A 22,081-nucleotide genomic window follows, 5' to 3' on the forward strand; every position below is an offset into this window, starting at 1 on the left:
CCATCTAGTTCCTCTTTTCGATCTATGGCACGCTTGGTGCCCTGGCTGATTTGGTTCCCAACCCAGCGGGCCAGAACCTGCATACTCAAGCCCATTACTACTAATAGGTACTTGGGGGACCAGGGGGGCACTATTGCTTCCCATATCATATTGGGTAACAGTTCTCTGTTCCACGTCGCCTGAAGGACAGGACAGGTCACGCAAAGGGTAGAAGCTATTCTGTGGGTTACCACCAAAATCAAATTCATTGCTATTACCAGTATAAAAATTGGTGGGTGGTCCAAAATGGCTGGGGCCAGTGGCATACATTGGACCATAATTGTAATTAGTATGTTGTACGGGGCCAGGATAACCCACATTCCCTCCATGGGAGAAGGGCACCTGTGTACGTGTTTGGAAGGGGCGCCCCTGATTAGGAGGATAATAAGGTGTACCCCGACCACGGCCACCTCCAGGGCCATATTTGGGTCTGAAGGGATGGTAAGGTGGTGGCTGATGAAAATTGGATTGAGGCCCACCTCTACTGTTGGCCTGGGTCTTATGAGGAGATTGATAAGAACCTCCTCTACCTCCGGGGGGGTCTCTGGAGATTTTGCTGTGAATCTCTAGGGCCGACTTGTGACCCCACCAGATGTTGGCCAATGTGTTCACCTGGTTGTTGAACCATCTCCATATCTACATTACCAACATTTGTTTGCTCCGCCAGGATCTCTTTCTGCCACTTGAATACAACCGAGTATACAACTCAAGTACATCCCGTGAGCATACCATAGAGCCTTTCATCACATACTCTACAGTGGGGGTCGTCTATTTACTTCAATGACCATGTGGACTGTTCGCCTAAATGAGCATATTACCAACATAAAAAATGGTTTTCTTAAACATTCTGTATCCAGGCATTACCTCCTGTTTCACAACAAGGACCTCACCAAAACAATATTTTTAGGCATTGATAAGTACCGCCCACAATGGAGGGGGAGTTCCCTCGTTAGGAGCATATCTAAGCTTGAAATGTCATGGATCCACAGGTTGAGGTGTTATGCCCCCTTTGGCCTTAACATCGACGTGGATGTAAATTCCTTTATAGACAACTCTTAAATTAATTAATCAGGTGCTTGTGGATTTTGTTATTATCATTATTTTCATATCTATTTTTGTATTTATTTTTGCTATTTTATTTTTATTGTTAATTTATCTAAGCCATATTGTTTATGTAAACTTGATGTGAGTTGAGGTTTGGGACACTTCCACCTAATGGTCCCTCCCACAACTTTTGATACATTAGGTACCATTTAGACGACCCAATTTCCCTTTACCTTTACCTATTTTCATCCATTTATTGATATTTATAAACAGCTCTTATGCCGCGTACACACGGTCGGACTTTTCGTCTACAAAAGTCCGACAGCCTGTCCGACAGACTTCCGGCGGACTTTCGGCGGACTTGCGGCAGACTTTCTTACGAACGGACTTGCCTACACACGACCACACAAAAGTACGACAGCCTAGTACGCGGTGACGTACACCAAGTCCGACGAGACTATAAAACGGAAGTTCAATAGCCCGTACGACACCCTTTGGGCTCCTTCTGCTAATCTTGTGTTTATCTCGTGTTAGTAGAAGTTTGGTGAGAGACGATTCGCGCTTGTGAGACTCGTATTTTTCAGTTCGTTTTAACTGTTGTTCAGTCTGTGCTTGTGAGGTTTGTATCTGCTTTTCAGTGCGTTTGGTCAGTTGGCATTGAGAAATCTTTGTTTTATTGGCCGCTCGTTCCTGATTTTCAGGTCGTTCTTCACAGGCCTTGCTGTTCTTCAGTGCGTTCTGTTTAGTGCGTTCTGACCAGCCGACCGTTTTGAAGCCATGTTACCTGTACGTACTCGTCGTCGAGCTCGTGCATTGTATGTGCTTGGTGCTGTAGTTTATTCTTCAGCCCAAGACCAGTCCATGAACAGGGCGAGGAGGAGTTCATGGACCAAGAATTGGTTGCTTCAGCGTGACCAGTTCTGTCACACGCCTTTGCTCCGTGAGATCCGTGAGAATAATCCTGAGGATTTCAGGAACTTTCTCCGGATGACGGACCCCGTTTTTGACCGTTTGTTGGCTTTGCTGACCCCCTATATCAGCAGGCAGGATACCTGCATGAGGCAAGCCATCACTCCGGAGCAGAGGCTGGTCGCTACCTTGCGGTATTTGGCCACAGGGAGAAGCCTGCAGGACCTTAAGTTCTCGACAGGCATCTCCCCCCAGGCTCTGGGGATCATTATCCCAGAGACCTGTTCTGCCATCATCCAAGTCCTGCAGAAGGACTATATTAAGGTAAGATATTTTTATTTTATTAGCATCACATGTTCTTTTATGTAATCTTTGATAATGTAATGTATTTCTTGCTTCAAACACTACTTACCATCATTGCAATATAGTGTGAATGTCCCCTTTTTATCCTCACACATGCTGGATTTTTTTCCTGTTATTTTTTGTCATGCATGTATATTTTCCTTCAATAACCTCCCCAGCATGAAGTCATGAAGTGATGGGAACATATCCACCTAGTCTACTCATTTTGAATGTATTTTGTTTGAGTGTATTTAGTGTGCTTATAATTAGCAATTAGCTAGATTTCCCAACCCCCCCCCCCACCACCTAAACTCACTCCAAATAGTGTGCTGCTAAATAGCAATTATCTAGATTTCACAACCCCCCCCCACCCTCGTAAAAATTAGCTTGAATGTTCTGTGGTGTTGATTTGTCTAAAGCAAATATATGTTGCACTTTGCAAAATGCATGTGCACTCTACAGGTGCATTTGTTCCAGTGCTTTAGTAAATGAGCAGAAGCTCTGCTGATTTCCATCATCAAATCATATGCAAGCCTCAAAGTGTTTTCATTAATTGCCCTTGCATGTGATTGTGTACTCCTTGCAACATGAATGCCTTTTTACATTACCTCATTTACTGTAAGCTGGTTAGCAACTGCACCTGCAGAGTGCGACAACTGCAGTCTTGTAGCCTTTTTAGTCCCTAAATTCCTGCGTGTCCTAAAAGTAATCTTTTTTAGGGATTTCACAACCCCCTAAAATGTAATCAATGTTCCATCAGAGGGGGTGAGCAATCTGATAAGTGTGCCTTTCCATATTAGTTATTCCAGAAGAATTAAATTATTGAATGTTATACTGATGCTGGGGAATAATGTTTTTAATTGTCTAATTTTCTTGCAATGTTAGCTTCAAAATTAATTGATTTTGGTTTTCTTGTTTGATTCCCCAGTTTCCTTCAACGCCACAGGAATGGCAGACTGTGGCATCCCATTTTGCCAGCCGTTGGGACTTTCCCAATTGTGGAGGGGCTATAGATGGGAAACATGTCCACATTGTGCCACCACCCCATTCGGGGTCATACTATTTTAATTATAAGGGGTTCCACAGTATTGTTTTAATGGCGGTGGTGTCGGCACACTATGATTTTTTATATGTGGACGTGGGGAAGAATGGCCGGATGTCGGATGGAGGAGTATTTGCCCAGACGGAGTTCTGCCAGCGTCTCCAGAGTGGTGGCCTGGGATTGCCACCTGATGCGGATAACGTGGAAGGACTCCCCTTTGTCTTCATTGCCGATGAAGCCTTCGCTCTCAGCAAGCACCTCATGAGGCCATTCCCCCAAAGAACCCTCACCCCAGAGAGGAGGGTTTTTAATTTCCGGCTGGCCAGAGCTAGAAGAGTGGTTGAGAATGCGTTTGGAATTCTGGCCAGCCGGTTCCGCCTGTTTCAAACAGCCATTAATTTGGCGGAATACAAACTTAATTTTATCATTTTATCGTGCTGCATTCTGCACAACTTTTTAAACAAACATTCTCAGAATTATATAGGCACAGTTGGGCCTGAGGCCGGACAAATAGATGCCAACCTTACGGGCATGGATACTGTCCGTACTGGCTTGGCCCCCCAAAGTGCCCGTCAAGTTAGACAGCAATATGTTAATTATTTTATGGGTAGGGGGGCCATTGCAATGGGCCAGGATATTTAATTTTTTACAATAAAAAAAATATTGATGAAATCTTGCATTATATTTATTGCTTGCCTTTCTTTTGGGCTGTCTCCTAGGTTATGGTCGAGCAGTTGTAGTGCCAACTGTATTTTAATTTTAAATGTCTAAATAAGCTCCATTGCCACTGTAAACAACTTTTTTACAATTATAACCAAACTGATACTGAGCCTTGAAATAACAAACCACACATTTATTTAATTCCTATAGGGAGATGTTTTTATTAATGGTTGTTATGCATTCAGTTCTGCATTTAGTATAAAATGTTCATAGACAAAAATATAATGATATCTTAATAATGTAGAAAAATATAATTATATTTAAATATTTCTACCTAATCCACAAAAAAATATTTTTGGCTTTTTGATTTTCGCAAACAGGCTTTTTTTTTTTTTTTTTTTTTTTGGTTTTTTAAAATCAAGTTTAGTTTTTTTTTTTTGTTATTTTGAAAATCAAGTTTTGTTATTTTTTTGTGTTTTTTAAAATCAAGTTTTGTTATTTTTTTGGTTTTTTGGAAAATCAAGTTTTGTTATTTTTTTGTTTTTTTTAAAATCAAGTTTTGTTATTTTTTTGGTTTTTTTGAAAATCAAGTTTTGTTATTTTTTTGTTTTTTTGAAAATCAAGTTTTGTTATTTTTTTGGTTTTTTGGAAAATCAAGTTTTGTTATTTTTTGGTTTTTTGGAAAATCAAGTTTTGTTATTTTTTTGGTTTTTTGGAAAATCAAGTTTTGTTATTTTTTTGTTTTTTTTGAAAATCAAGTTTTGTTATTTTTTTGTGTTTTTTAAAATCAAGTTTTTTTATTTTTTTGTTTTTTTTTAAATCAAGTTTTTTTTTTTTTGTGTTTTTTAAAATCAAGTTTTGTTATTTTTTTGTGTTTTTTAAAATCAAGTTTTTTTATTTTTTTGGTTTTTTTAAAATCAAGGTTTTTTTTTTTTGTGTTTTTTAAAATCAAGTTTTGTTATTTTTTTGTGTTTTTTAAAATCAAGTTTTTTTATTTTTTTGGTTTTTTTAAAATCAAGTTTTTTTTTTTTTTGTGGTTTTTGAGAAAATCAAGTTTTATTTTTTTGTGGATTTTTTAGGTATTTACGAGAAACAGCCCTCCTTTTTTTCAATTAGGTTAAACAGCCATTTCTGTTCAGCCAAAAAAATAAAGAGAAGGCCCAGAATGGGGTCAGCAAAACAGGAAATGAAGGACATGATTGATGTTTTGGGGTTTCAAAAAGGGCATTTAGATTCGACCCAAAACATCAATCATGTCCTTCATTTCCTGCTGCATACGATCCAGCCGATTACGCATTTCATCGATGTCCTTATTCCAGGCCATTATTTGACCAATTAGCCGTTGGGCACTTTCTGAGGTGAAATAGTCACTTCTTGTTGTACCTAAAATGGAATGAAACCAAAAAATGTCTTTAGAAATATGCACACATACATAGTTTACCTTACCATAATAAAGCTGTTGTCTCAGACACTGACCTGGTGGGGTGCCCATGTAGCATAATTCCTCCACATCCTCGGGGGTGGCGCTGTTGCTTGAATCAAGCACAACCAGATCCCCTAAAATAGAGTAGACAAATTACATTAAACAAAAGGCAGCCATGCATAGATTACCGTAAGCTGGTGTGTCAGACACTCACCTGGTGGGGTGCCCATGTCGCCCACCTCTCCTTCCTCCACATCCTCAGTGGGACTTGGGCTGATTTCCCAATCATGTTTGGCTTGGGGTGGACTGTCTTCTTGTTGGCTGAGTGATTTTTCCCCTATGTGAAACAAAAAATTATTAATCTACTTAGCACACAGATATTTTAGTACATAGTAATTTTCCAACATTTGTAGTGAAGTGGTTTGTGTAGAGTTCCTATTTTACCTCAATATTTAAAATTATAAAGACATATCGTATAGATAGATATCTAGATATCAATATCTCAAAATATAGTTAATAATCTTTTGATCTCTCTCTCTCTCTCTCTCTCTCTCTCTATATCTGGAACAAAATCTATAAATATCTAACTAAATGTAAAGCAAAAAAAAAAAGATAACTTAAAATATTCAAAAAGAATGTTTTACATTTCTATATCTATCTACCTATCTCTATATTTCTCTCTCTCTATATATTTCTCTCTCTCTCTCTCTCTCTCTCTCTCTCTCTATATATATATCTCTCTCTATATATATCTCTATATATCTATCTATATATATATATCTATATATATATATAGATAGATATATAGAGATATATATATCTATAGATATATAGATATATCTATATATCTATATATCTATATATATAGATATATATATATAGATATATATATCTATCTATATATATAGATAGATATATATAGATAGATCTATCTATATCTATATATCTATATAATAGATATATATATAGATATATATATATAGATAGATCTATCTATAGATATGTAACGAAGTTTATTAAAAGATCGTTTAAAACGATGAACAAAAAAATCGTATAGGAAGGAAAAGCACATGGAGCAGTATACAAGGTAATAAACACAAGAGAAAAACACGACAAGTACTTACTTTTTTTAAGAACTTTCCGGATACGTCTGTATTGATCCGGCTCCCTGAGTTTCAGGTCAGACCATCTTTTTCGAAGTTGATCCTTGGAGCGCTGGACCCCAAAAGATGCCTGCAAAGTGTCCACGACCTTCGCCATTATTTTGGCCTTGCGCAAATTTGGCCGTGCGTACGGCCCATACTTCCCATCATAGTCGTCTTTGTGAAGAATGGCCACCATCTCCACCATTTCTTTAAAACTCATATTAGAGGCCTTAAATCTAGGCCTCACAGATTTTGTTGACGTTCCAGCCTCCGGGCTGTCTCCACTACCTGAGGTCGTCAACATGTCAGGTGTCTCCGCCATTATTTACTCCACTACGCGCCGTAACAAAAAATGGGCGGAGAACATGAGTTAAAATCGAACGTCAGGGGCGGGCGACGCAGGCGGAGTTTCACACATGCGTAGTATGTAAAGAGGGCCCTTGCGCACGTGTCGTACGTACGTTCTGTGCGTCGAATTAGGGGGCGGAGAACATGAGTTAATTTCGAACGTCAGGGGCGGGCGACGCAGGCGGAGTTTCACACATGCGTAGTATGTAAAGAGGGCCCTTGCGCACGTGTCGTACGTACGTTCTGTGCGTCGAATTAGGGGGCGGAGAACATGAGTTAATTTCGAACGTCAGGGGCGGGCGACGCAGGCGGAGTTTCACACATGCGTAGTGTGTAAAGAGGGCCCTTGCGCACGTGTCGTACGTACGTTCTGTGCGTAGGTGATAGTGGACCAGGACGTTACAAAACGAAGGTAATTTTAGATATATTTTTTTTTGGGTTTTATGGTCATGACTTTGTAGCAAGCGGCCTATATGGCTTGATAGATTGATGAGGCCTACATAGGGAGAAGATGATGAGGGGTTAGCAGAAACCTATAATAAAAGTGTTTTTTGTCTTGTGACTTCATCTTTTCCAGATATAATGAATCCCCTATTTAAGGATCCAGAGTTCCTTACAGCTTTTATTTCGAAATATCGAGAGATGAGGAATTTGTAGGAGGTGAAACACCCTCAGTATTATGCAAAGCATGTGAGGAAGTCAACGCTGGAGAGACTTCTGTCCTTTGTCCAGGCGACCATCCCGGAAGCAACAATGGAGACATTGCTCAAGAAAATTGGGGTCTTGAGGAACATGTATAAGAGGGAGCATAAGAAGATCCAGGAATCAAGGAGATCAGGAGCATCAGCAGATGATGTTTATGTACCCAGGCTGTGGTACTACAATCAACTCCGTTTTCTTGATGACCAGAATGAAGCCAGGCCATCACTTTCAACCCTTCCCTCCACCCTTCCCTCCACCCTTCCCTCCACCCCAGCAGAGGCTGATGAGGAGCAAGCTGGGTCTTCCATCCTGGATGAACCGGATATGACCATCTGGAGTCAGGTAAATTATTTTAACAAATATTTACTGTACTAATATTAATGATGTTAACTGGATGTTATAATTGTCTAAAATAATTTTGCACTCAAAATTGTGTATACATATCAATTGACAGTAGTGGCTAAATATGTTTGGCACCTGCTTGAAATAATTAGGGTGTCTGATTAGACTCTTTTATTAAAGAGATGTATTCACATTGAATTTGCTATTCATGAGAAGCAAACTGTGTGTCATTGATGAACCCAAAAAAATATACTCAAACTATTGTCCTTTTTTTATACACAGGATGAGTCCATCCAGGAGGAATGTGGGGAAAGTGGCAGGCAGGAGGAGACCGGGCCCATGGACAGCCTGGAGGAGGCCGGATTCACCATCATCCTGGAGGAGGCTGGGCCCAGTGTCAGGCAGGAGGTGGCTGCTCCCAGTGAGGTGGCTGCTCCCAGTGAGGTGGCTGGGCCAAGTGAGGTGGCTGGGCCAAGTGAGGTGGCTGGGCCCAGTAGGAGCCTGACCGAATCCCAAGTGCCTCCCCTCCACCTTCCCAAAAAAAGGGCCAGGAAGGGGATGGTCACACAGGACGCATCCCTGCGCCTCATGCAAGAGGCCACCCGTTTTTTAAGGAGCCCCCCCGAAGCGGAAGAATCCTATGGCTGCTACTTAGCCAGCAGGCTTCTTCAGATGGATTGGGAGCAGCGCCTCATTTGTGAGCGCCTATTTGGGGAAACAATCCATAAGGGGCTGCAGGGCACGCTAACACAAAACACCCAACTACATGAGGCAGCCCCCCCTCCTCCTCCTCCTCCTCCTCCTCCTGCCACAACTGAAACACCACAGCCACAGCCTCCAAAGAAGGCTACAGGGAAAGCTGCAGGGCAGCGTGGAGGAAAGGCTGCAGGGAAGAGAAGAAAGTGATGACCTGGGTTCAGTCTGGTCTGACAGAAGACGCAGGCTGTTGTAGGACCACAGTCTGGGGACATCTAGATCATCTGCTGGTGCTGTTGATCTCTGGGATTCTTGGACCAGATTGTGCTCCCTCTTATATGGACTCCGCAAGATCCCAATTTTCTTGTACACCGACTTTTGCCAGCGTTGACTTCCTCTTTATTTTATTTTGACCATGAATAAATGGATCTTTTTTGAGTTTAGCAAAAGACTTTATGTGTTTTCTTTTAAATCATTGATTTTACACACAATGTTAAATTAACAAGGGACAACAATCTCATTGAGTTTGAAAAAAACACACCAAAAATACATTACTAATGTTAATAATGTTCAAGTGGTAAGTCTTGAAACTAAAAAAATTTACATAACCAAAAACGGTGCTTTGGGTTAACTTTATCTAAAAACTAAAAAATAATCACTATAAAAAAAAACTAGAATAATGGGTTCTTTGTGGTAACTTTACAAACCTAAAAAAAAAAAAAAAGGGGAAAAAGTATTATTAGTATGGAAACATTGTTTTTAAAATGCATACTATATCATTCATGAGATCAAAGAGAAAAAGAATCCAGAAATCAGTTCAGGAGAACTCTGATTATGAACAGCAAAACACCTTCGTTCTTTAGAGCATTCGTAAAGAAGAAATAAAATGCGCTGCATTCAACGATCAGAGATTTTGCAGCGTGATGAATGTGCTACCTACAATACGAACACTAGTTTTACTAGACCGAGTGCTTCCGTTTAGTTTTTGCTTATGAGCATGCGTCGTTTTTTTGTCCGTCGGACTAGCATACAGACGAGCGGACTTCGGGGTCCGTCGTAGTTACGACGTAAAGATTTGAAGCATGTTTCAAATCTAAAGTCTGTCGGATTTGAGGCTAAAAAAGTCCGTTGAAAGTCCGGAGAAGCCCACACACGATCGGATTACCAGCCAGCTTTAGTCCGTCAGCGTCCGTTGGACTTTTGTAGACGAAAAGTCCGACCGTGTGTACGCGGCATTAGAACTTGTAGAACACCATGCATACATTTGTTTATGCATCTTTTGAATTTGTTTTGGGATTCCCACGTTAAGACATTGATGTTCCCGTTTATTTTCTTCCCTGGCGACCATAATCAGCATCTGGTAACTTAATGTCCCTTAATGTCCCGGTTTAAGTATTTTGTTGATTATGTTTATGATTCATTTCAACAAATATTTTCTATTTCTGTAGTGTATCTTCAGGTACCGTTACCTTTTATTTTTGCTCTCATCTCTCTTGTCATTATTTTTGCCATCATGCACTATGGCGGACTAGGCATCGCCAGCCCGCTATGATGAGTCTAACTGTGTCTCCACCCTCACCTCAGATCGAGGCTTGGTTAATACTGTTGTGTATTTAAACGTGATGCGTCAGTGCATCGCCCGTGCCACAGACGACGTCATCTTATGATGAAACGCATGTTGGGTGGACAGGACGTGCTGACGTCATCGTGCTTGATCTTCTGAGTGAACAGGCATTTGCATGCTGGCCGGCTGTTCATGCTATTTTTACCTCTTCGTTTGTAAGTGTATCTTTTATCCTTTACGTTAAAACATTTGTATCAGTATTATACCATGGGAAGTTCCCTTTTTTGTATTTTTGAGTCCTGGTTTGATGCCCTTTGAGCTGTATATCTCGGATCCCTTAGGACAAGGCCCTGGCTGGGTGTTTAGCCGCAAGCTGTCCATTGCTTGCCTTCTGGTAAGCGTGCATTTCTCACGGTGATCAGCACTCAATGGTGATGGAAGATTGCACATTTATATCACATTATCTTAGTTGATAATTTGGACTTTGTCTAACATTTGTTTTTTTCATTAAGTTTCACATTAAACTTTTGATACTCTGACATTATATTCTTTTGACTTTTTATTTATTTTAACATTTTGTGTGTTGTCACTTGTATTTTTAAAATATTTTTTACATTCATGTACACTTATATATTTATTCACTTAGCACTGGTTCATTACTAGTGGTTTCACTGTTTAGCTCAGCTCTTTCTCCCCTATTTGATGTTATATGTATGCATTCCATATATTAGTTGCTGCTTTTTTTTCTCACCTTTAGTTTAACTTATTTTGTTAGGAGTGCGGTATTTCCCCTTTTTCCATATTTGCATTACCGATACACCCAATACTGCTGCTGTAGCCCATCTGTTGGTTTCAACAACAAAGTTTTATTACCAATTTTTTGTGTTCAACCATTATGGACATTTTTGAATACAGAGCCTCTAGGGTGGTCAATACTGATGGGGTGTTTGAAGTATATAAAAATGAGGAGGGTGACCTCAGTGGGTTATTCACCAGGTTAAAAAATCTAACAGTCTCAGAGACCCATACACAATGGGACATTGCATTTCTGGAGACTTAATATGGTCCCCAGAAGTTTAAGATGGGAGGTTAGTCCCCAAAAAGGTGAATTCCAATTGGAAGATTGGTACAAATATTTTAATGAGGCGGGGGAAAATTTTCTTAAATTCCTAATTGAAAGAAAAAGCCTTAAAGGGGTTGTAAAGTTGTTTTTTTTTTTTTTTTTAAAATAACAAACATGTTATACTTACCTTCACTGTGCAGCTCGTTCTGCACAGAGTGGCCCCGAACCTGGTCTTCTGGGGTCCCTCGGCGGCTGTTTCAGCTCCTCCCCGCAAGCATTTACCACCTTCATGCGAGCTCCCTCGCACGGTGGTGAGTGCTTGCGGGCGCGCTCCCGTGATACAGCTGGCGGCTATAGCCGCTCGCTGTATCACTCGGCCCCGCCCCCCGGCGCGCCGCGTCATCGGATGTGATTGACAGCAGCACGAGCCAATGGCTGCGCTGCTTTCAATCCATCCACTGCAGCCAATCAGCGACCAGGCTGAGCTGCAATGAAGCTGACGAGGACGAGGAGCGAAGATTCGAGGCGTCAGGTAAGTAAAACGGGGGGGCTGGGGGCGGCGGTACTGTCAAAAGTTTTTTCACCTTAATGCATAGAATGCATTAAGGTGAAAAAATTTTTACCTTTACAACCCCTTTAAGCTCTCCCGGTTGGATGAAGAGATTAAGACTATTAAAGAAAAATTGATCCCACTTTGTGAAACTGTAGACTACAAAGAGAAATCTCAGTCACTTTTAAAAATTTTAGAAAAAGAGGATCGAGAGCACAAATAGGAGGATTTGAGTGGCACAAATAGATCCTGGCGGAGCAAGCAAATGTTGGTAATGTGGATATGGAGACGGTTCAACAACATAGGTGGACACATTGGCCAACATCTGGTGGGGTCACAAGTCGGCCCTAGAGATTCGCAGCAAAATCCCCAGAGACCCCCCCAGAGGTAGAGGAGGTTCTTATCAATCTCCTCATAGGACCCAGGCCAACGGTAGAGGTGGGCCTCAATCCAATTTTCATCATCCCTTCAGACCCAATTATGGCCCTGGAGGTGGCTGTGGTCGGGGTACACCTTATTATCCTCCTAATCAGGGGCGCCCCTTCCAAACACAGGGGCCCTACTCCCATGGAGGGAATGTGGGTTTTCCACCCACTCAAGGTCCTGGCCCCGTACAACATACTAATTACAATTATGGTCCAATGTATGCCACTGGCCCCAGCCATTTTGAACTACCCACCAATTTTTATACTGGTAGTAGCAACGAATTTGATTTTGGTGGTAACCCACAGAATAGCTTCTACCCTTTCGTGACCTGTCCTGTCCTTCAGTGGAACAGAGAACTGTTACCCAATACAATATGGGTAGCAATAGTGCCCCCCTGGTCCCCCAAGTACCTATTAGTAGTAATGGGCTCGAGTATGCATGTTCTGGCCCGCTGAGTCGGGAACCAAATCAGTGGGCTTTTCACAGACCCAGCCAGGGCTCCAAGCATGCCATAGATCGAAAAGAGGAACTAGAGGGGGGAGAAGAGTACGAGCTAAAGCGAAAAAAGTCATAGCTGCAACAGGAAATTTCAATTCAATTACAGTTGTTTTAACTGATTCCAAAAAGATAGTGCTTGATAAAGGCCTTATATTTGCGCCTCCACGTAGGCCCAATAAATTTGAGACCCACATGGACGTGCATAAATTTATTTGAAAATTAAACATTAAACGATATATGCTCTCCAATCCTGTCAGAGATATGAGGGTAACAGCCACAGATTACCAACACTCAGGGCTCTCAAACGCTTCCCTGTTCAACCCCCCGGGAGCTCTAGCCCCCTCAATCAGGGTCTTTAGGGATGTTCTCCTTAAAGACCTTGATGAGATGCCTATTAAAAAGGTGAGATCCAATCCTGTTTTTTCGGCCGGCCTAGATTCCCTTTGTGACAATAAGGAACTTGTGATTAGGCTGGCAGATAAAGGTCAATAGGGATGACTATATGTCCGAGATGCACAGAATCCTAGGTGACCGTGATACATACACCCCCCTTAGATCTGATCCAAAGTTCACATACCTCAAGCAGTTTGAGGGCATTGTTATAAGAGGTTTTGATCAGGGCATTCTCAACAAAAAAGAGAAAGTTTTTCTTATTCCCAAGGCACCACATACGCCCATAATTTATTATTTACCTAAAATCCACAAGCATTTAACTTGCCCCCCCGGGGCGTCCCATTGTTAGTGGGACTGATTCCCTTACGTGCCAGGTGGGCAAGTATATTGATTTTTTTCTCCAACCTTTAGTTTCCAAGATGCCATCATATCTTAGAGACTCATGTCAGGTGATAAATTTGCTGTCAAATTATATTCCCACTGACACCATGTGGCTAGTAACGACCGACGTGGCGTCATTGTACACCATTAGGGATGAGCCGAACACCCCCTGGTTCGGTTCGCACCAGAACCTGCGAACGGACCGAAAATTCGAGCAAACTTTAGAACCCCATTGAAGTCTATGGGACTAGGCTAGGCTAATTTGCATGGCATTATCATAAAAAGGGGTTGGGGACCCGGGTCCTGCCCCAGGGGACATGTATCAATGCAAAAAAAAGTTTTAAAAACGGACGTTTTTTCGGGAGCAGTGATTTTAATGATGCTTAAAGTGAAAAAAAAAAAAGTGCAATATTCCTTTAAATATCGTACCTGGGGGGTGTCTATAGTATGCCTGTAAAGTGGCGCGTGTTTCCCGTGCTTATGGATGAAAATCAGTGAGACAAACGGCATGGGTACCCCCCCCCAGTCCATTACCAGGCCCTTTGGGTCTTGTATGAATATTAAGGGGAACCCCGCACCCAAATTAAAAAAAGGAAAGGCGTGGGGCCCCCAGGCCCTATATACTCTGAACAGCAGTATACAGGTGGTGCAAACAAGACAGGGACTGTAGGTTTGTTGTTAAGTAGAATCTGTTTGTAATTTTGAACTGGTACATTTTTAAAGTGTAGTTCCAGCCAAAAAATCTATTTTAACGCTTTTTGGAAAACATAGGGAAGGGTCATCACTCCTGTGACATTTGTTTTGCTGTCTGTACACCTCTTCAGAAAATTTCACCTCACTTTTGTCCCAATGACAAATGTTTTTTGACAATTTGGGGTTTTTAGTGAAATAAGGATTGGTGATAAAGCATCAGTGGAGAAGAGACAGGTTTTTCCCATATTAACTCTTACAGGAGAAAATTTCCCTTCCTGTTGTCTCCTTCCATTTGCAAGTAGGAGTCGTTTGTAAGTTGGATTTTTGAAAGTAGGGGCCTGCCCTATATACTCTGCCTTAGGTGTTGGTGTTGCCACAACACTGTAAGCCCTCACAGTTACTCTTGGTGGGCGCAGGAATGGGCTCTGCTGTGAAATATTAGATGAAGAATTGTAATTACATGCCCCTATTGAACAGGGTTAAAAAAATTGGGCCTTTGGTGGTGGTGGTGCTGGTGCCACAACACTGTTGTCAGGTCACCTGGAGGCTGGGTGACAGATGCACACCGTTGGGATCAGGAGTGCACCACAAGGTAGTGGACCCTACGGCTGACTGCTGCGGATTAAACTCTGGGAGGTTTCAGGAAGCAGGTCTACTGGATCACTGACACAGATCCCACTGGGAGCTAGAGCATAGATTGCCCAGGGCGCGGAGTCTAAGAGCCAGCAGGTGTTCACCAGAGCCTTTAATGGTAAGGATGGACTGCGCTGCAGTCTGGCTCCAGGTCGTGGCCCCCAGGGTCTCACAGCTCACGCTCATGGTAGACTACAGGAGAAGAGGAAGGAGGCAGCAGGCTGGAACAACAAGGAAAGTAAGGGACAAGCCAAGGTTGGGGCCACAAGCAGACAAGGACAACAGAGTACACGCCAAGGTTCAGGGTCACAGGCAAACAGGGATGGTCGGGAACACGCCAAAGGTCAGGGTCACGAGTAGACAGGAATAGTTAAGAACAGGCCAAAGTCGGTAACAGGAATCAGATGTAGGAAACACAGCAAGTACACACAGAGGCTAACACACAATGGTTGATCAGCACTGCTGGATTGCAGTGCACAGGTTAATATAGGGTTCCCTTATAGGACCTGGGGTGGGGCCATGCTTAGAGGAGAGGTTACAAAAGCAGTCAGGGTCAGCTGGTCTCTAGAGATGAACACATGGAGACAGGTATGCTGATCGACAAACTATTGCATAACCATGACAACTGTAAGTCCTCACAGTTACTCTTGGTGGGAGCTGGAACGGGCCCTGCTGTGAAATATTAGATCAAGAATTGTAATTACATGCACCTGTTGAACGGGGGCAGAAAAATTGGGCCTTTGGTGGTGGTGGTGCTGGTGCCACAACACTGTAAGTCCTCACAGTTACTCTTGGTGGGAGAAGAAACGGGCCCTGCTGTTAAATATTAGATCAAGAATTGTAATTACATGTCCCTGTTGAACAGGGGCTGAAAAATTGGGCCTTAGGCACTGGTGCTGGTGCCACAACACTGCAACACCTCACAAATACTCTAGTTGAGCACAGCAACGATCCCTCCTTCCAAAATAGTGCATCAAAAATTATAATTACATGCCCCTGTTAAACAGGGGCTGAAAAATTGGGCCTTAGCCACTCGTGGCGGCACCCAGAACCAAAAATATTCTTATAAGCTATCAGCATGATCATTGAGGAGGAAGAGGATAGTCACTCAGCATAACAGGATAGTCACTCAGCATCAGCATAGGCAGTCTTGAAGGGATCTGACATTTCAAAAAAAATTAATTGGTTACATCAGCATCAGGTGCTTGGTAGCGGGTGGTGATCCAAGACTGATTCATTTTTATGAAGGTCAGTCGATCGACTGAGTCGGTGGACAGGCGCACCCTGAGATCAGTTACAAAGCCTCCAGCAGCATGGAATGTGGGTTCCAAAAGAACGCTGGATGCAGGACAGGCCAGTAGCTCAATTGCATACTGTGCAGTATTGATCCCTCTCCTTGATACCAAGAATAAGAGGACCCTACCGCAGGCTTTGCAGGATCAGGGAGGCCATGCAGCGTAGGTTTGCTGAGGCATTCGTTCCAGAGTCCTCTGGATCACTAAGGAAGACATGATCCGCAGCCACCTCCTCCCAGCCACGTACAAGTCCATGGGTTTCTTGGGACTGTAAATGATCCGTTAAAGACTGCTGCTGATGCTAAGTGCCAGGCTCCAAATCCATGCTGATACAATCCTCCTCTTCCTCCTCCTCCTCCTCGTCCTCTAATTGTGTGATCGGCGGGCACGCAGGAACACTGTCTGGATAAAGGAGGCCTTGAGAGCTAAGGAAGTCCTCCTCTTCCTGCCTCTGTTCTGCCTCAAGTGCCCTGTCCATTATTCCACGGAGCATGTGCTCCAACAGGTGGACAAGGGGGACAGTGTCACTGATGCATGCACTGTCACTGCTCATCATCCTCATGGCCTCCTCAAATGGTGAAAGGACAGTGCATGCATCCCTGATCATGGCCCACTTGCGTGGGGGAAAAAACACAAGCTCCCCTGACCCTGTCCTGGTGCCATAGTCGAACAGGTACTCATTGATGGCCCTCTGCTGCATGTGCAGCCGCTGCAGCACGGCCAACATTTAGTTTAACCTGGTGGGCATGTCACAGATTAGGCGGTTCTTGGGCAGGTTAAATTCCTTTTGGAGGTCTGCCAGCCGAGCACTGGCATTATATGACCTGCGGAAATGCACACAGACTTTCCTGGCCTGCCCCAGGACATCCTGTAAGCCCGGGTACCTGCCCAAGAACCGCTGCACCACCAAGTTAAGGACGTGAGCCAAACAGGGCACATGGGTCAGTTGTCCCTGTCGGAGGGCGGAGAGGAGGTTGGTGCCATTGTCGCAAAGCACCATACCTGCCTTAAGCTGGCATGGTGTCAACCACCTCTGAACCTGCCCCTGCAGAGCTGACAGAATCTCTGCCACGGTGTGGCTCCTGTCCCCCCAAGCACACCAGCTCAAGCACCGCATGGCATCTTTTGCCCTGCGTGCTTGCATAGCCCCTTGAATGCCTACGAAGCACCGTTGGTTCCGAAGACAAATCAGCACAGGAAGAGGCCATGGAGGAAGAAGAATAGCAGGGGGTGGAGGAGAGAGGTGTGGCAGAATCACTACTAGTAGTATTTTGGAGGTGTGGTGGTGGAACAACCTCCAAAACTACTGCACCCTTTCCTGCATCCTTCCCAGCTGCCAGAAGAGTCACCCAGTGTCCGGTGAAAGATAGGTAACGTTCCTGTCCATGCCTTCTGGACCATGAGTCAGCGGTAATATACACCTTACCGCTGACCGCCCTGTCCAGCGAGGCCAAGACATTGCCTTACACATGCCGGTAGAGAGCTGGAATCGTCTTCCATGAGAAAAAGGGGCGTTTGGGAACCTGCCACTGAGGAACCGCACATTCCACAAACTCACGGAAGGGGGCAGAGTCTACCAACTGAAAAGGCAGCAATTGAAGTGTTAGCAATTTAGCCAAGCTAGCATTCAACCGCTGGGCATGTGGATGGCTGGGAGCGAACTTCTTTTGGCGGTGCAGCAGCTGGGACAGGGAAATTTGCCTGGTACAATCTGATGTCGGTGTACCAATAGCAGATTGCCCCCAAGTACTTGGCTGTGCCACACCTAATTCTACACCTTCATTCCTCTCAGTGCAGGTCTCAGAGAGGACTGAAGGTATAGTGGAGTTGGAGATCCCAGCTGATGAGGAGCAAGGAGAGGTCCTCTTTGTTCTTTGGTGTGGGTCTTTTAGGTACGCTTGCCAATGAACTGCATGGCAGGTCAACATATGTCTGGTCAAGCATGCGGTGCCCAAGCGGGAGATGTTTTGGCCACGCAAGATGCATATGTTGCAAACAGCAGCGGTGGGATCTGATGCACTCGTCTCAAAAAAGGCCCACACCAAACGAACTTTTGGAATAACATGCAGAGACAGCAGCGCCCTGCACATGCGGAGCTCTGCGGTGTCATGCAGTCGGTGTGCTGCCCTTAAGCTGGCCCCTGGAGGGCATCCTGCCTCGTTGGTGATGTGCCTCCTCCTCCTCTCTCCTATGAGGCACCCACGTGGAGTCAGTGACCTCATCATCCCCTCCCTCCTCATCACTGGAGCAAAGCTGGCAGTATGCTGCAGCTGGGGGAACATGACTGCCAGATTGCTGTCCTTTTGGGCACCCCCTCTCTCTGGGCTCACGTTACTGCCTTCCTCTAGCTGGGTACCTTAATCGGAGCCTTCAAAACGCTGGGCATCCTCCTGGAGCATGTACCCTACATGTGGTCAAACAGTTCTGGGGACTTCTCAGGAGGACATGGTGGGGTTAGGGAAGGAGTGACTGATGCCATTGAGCCGAAGGAAGAGGCCACGTTGGCAGTTGCTTTGACAGACAAAGTACCCTGAGCCTGGGTGAGAGAGGATGAGGAGGATGAGGATGGCTTGGTCATCCACTCTATCAAGTCATGTTGCGGCTCTACACGGCCAGCTGCCGAAAAAAAGGACAAGCGCGTCCCATGGCCATGTGCTGATGAGGATGCACCATCTCCATGACCAGCACTGTTGCCTGTAGACACAGAGCCTGCTTGCCCTCTTTTATTGGCTTGTGACTGTCTGCCTCTCCTTGTTGGCCTTCCAGACATACTAATAGCCTGCAGTGAGATGTAGCTGCACAAAGCTGGGATATACTGATACTGCAACTAGCAGAATCAACTGCCTACCTGTGGTATTAATAGGAGCAGAACAACAGCAATTGTCTTCAGGTAGCTTTAGGTGCATACTGTGCAGAGGACGCAGTACACTAACTGTAAATACTGTAGCTGCCTGCCTGTGGTATTAATAGGAGCATAACAACAGCAATTGTCTTCAGGTAGCTTTAGGTGCACACTGTGCAGAGGACGCAGCACACTAACTGTAAATACTGTAGCTGCCTGTCTCTGGTATTAATAGGAGCAGAACAACAGCAATTTTCTTCAGGTAGCTTTAGGTGCACACTGTGCAGAGGACCCAGTACACTAAGTGTAAATACTGTAGCTGCCTGCCTGTGGTATTAATATAGGATCAGAAGAACACCACCAATTTAATTCAGGTAGCTTTAGGTGCACACTGTGCAGAGGACACAGTACACTAACTATAAATACTGTAGCTGCCTGCCTGTGGTATTAATAGGAGCAGAACAACAGCAATTGTCTCCAGGTAGCTTTAGGTGCAAATTGTGCAGGGAACACTCTACACTAACTGTAAATACTGTAGCTGCCTGCCTGTGGTATTAATAGGATCAGAAGAACACCACTAATTTTCCTCAGGTAGCTTTAGGTGCACACTGTGCAGAGGACACAGTACACTAACTGTAAATACTGTAGCTGCCTGCCTGTGGTATTAATAGGAGCAGAACAACAGCAATTGTCTCCAGGTAGCTTTAGGTGCACACTGTGCAGAGGACACACTACACTAACTGTAAATACTGTAGCTGCCTGCCTGTAGTATTAATAGGATCAGAAGAACACCACCAATTTTCTTCAGGTAGCTTTAGGTGCACACTATGCAGAGGATGCACTACACTAACTTGTAAATACTGCAGCTGCCTGTGATACAAATAGGATCAGAAGAACACCACCAATTTTCTTCAGGTAGCTTTAGGTGCACACTATGCAGAGGACGCACTACATTAACTTGTAAATACTGCAGCTGCCTGCGGTACTGTACTAATAGGATCAGAAGAACACCACCAATTTTCTTCAGGTAGCTTTAGGTACACACTGTGCAGAGGACGCACTACACTAACTTGTAAATACTGCAGCTGCCTGCTTTACTAATAGGATCAGAAGATCACCACCAATTTTTTTCAGGTAGCTTTAGGTGCACACTGTGCAGAGGACGCACTACACTAACTTGTAAATATTGCAGCTGCCTGCGGTACTGTACTAATAGGATCAGAAGAACACCACCAATTTTCTTCAGGTAGCTTTAGGTGCACACTGTGCAGAGGACGCACTACACTAACTTGTGAATACTACAGCTGCCGGCAGTACTAATAGGATCAGAAGAACACCACCAAATTTCTTCAGGTAGCTTTAGGTGCACACTGTGCAGAGGACGCACTACACTAATTTGTAAATACTACAGCTGCCTGCGATACTAATAGGATCAGAAGAACACCACCAATTTTCTTCAGGTAGCTTTAGGTGCTCACTGTGCAGAGGACATACTACACTAACTTGTAAATACTGCAGCTGCCTGCGGTACTGTACTAATAGGATCAGAAAAACACCACTAATTTTCTTCAGGTAGCTTTAGGTGCACTCTGTGCAGAGGACATACTACACTAACTTGTAAATACTACAGCTGCCTGCGATACTAATAGGATCAGAAGAACACCACCGATTTTCTTCAGGTAGCTTTAGGTGCACACTGTGCAGAGGACGCACTACATTAACTTGTAAATACTACAGCTGCCTGCGGTATTAATAGGATCAGAAGAACACCACCGATTTTCTTCAGGTAGCTTTAGGTGCACACTGTGCAGAGGACGCACTACACTAATTTGTAAATACTGCAGCTGCCTGTGGTACTGTACTAATAGGATCAGAAGAACACCACTAATTTTCTTCAGGTAGCTTTAGGTGCACACTGTGCTGAGGACACACTACACTAACTTGTAAATACTGTAGCTGCCTGCCTGTGGTATTAATATAGGATCAGAAAAACACCACCAATTTTATTCAGGCAGCTTTAGGTGCACACTGTGCAGAGGACACAATACACTAACTGTAAATACTGTAGCTGCCTGCCTGTGATATTAATAGGAGCAGAACAACAGCAATTGTCTTCAGGTAGCTTTAGGTGCAAATTGTGCAGAGAACACTCTACACTAACTATAAATACTGTAGCTGCCTGCCTGTGGTATTAATAGGATCAGAAGAACACCACTAATTTTCCTCAGATAGCTTTAGGTGCACACTGTGCAGAGGACACAGTACACTAACTGTAAATACTGTAGCTGCCTGCCTGTGGTATTAATAGGAGCAGAACAACAGCAATTGTCTCCAGGTAGCTTTAGGTGCACACTGTGCAGAGGACATACTACACTAACTGTAAATACTGTAGCTGCCTGCCTGTGGTATTAATAGGATCAAAAGAACACCACCAATTTTATTCAGGTAGCTTTAGGTGCACACTGTGCAGAGGACGCACTACAGTAACTGTAAATACTGAAGCTTCCTGTCTGTGGTATTAATAGGATCAGAAGAACACCACTAATTTTCTTCAGGTAGCTTTAGGTGCACACTGTGCAGAGGATGCACTACACTAACTTGTAAATACTGCAGCTGTCTGCGATACTAATAGGATCAGAAGAACACCACCAATTTCCTTTAGGTAGCTTTAGGTGCACACTGTGCAGAAGACGCACTACACTAACTTCTAAATACTACAGCTGCCTGCAATACTAGTAGGATCAGAAGAACACCACCAATTTTCTTCAAGTAGCTTTAGTTGCACACTGTGCAGAGGATGCACTACACTAACTTGTAAATACTAGAGCTGCCTGTGATACTAATAGGATCAGAAGAACACCACCAATTTTCTTCAGGTAGCTTTAGGTGCACACTGTGCAGAGGACGCACTACACTAACTTGTAAATACTACAGCTGCCTGCGGTACTAATAGGATCAAAAGAACACCACCAATTTTCTTCAGGTAGCTTTAGGTGCACACTGTGCAGAGGATGCACTACACTAATTTGTAAATACTGCAGCTGCCTGCGG

This window comes from Aquarana catesbeiana, linkage group LG12 (genome assembly GCF_042186555.1).
Source record: "Aquarana catesbeiana isolate 2022-GZ linkage group LG12, ASM4218655v1, whole genome shotgun sequence".
In the NCBI taxonomy this organism is placed as follows: domain Eukaryota; kingdom Metazoa; phylum Chordata; class Amphibia; order Anura; family Ranidae; genus Aquarana; species Aquarana catesbeiana.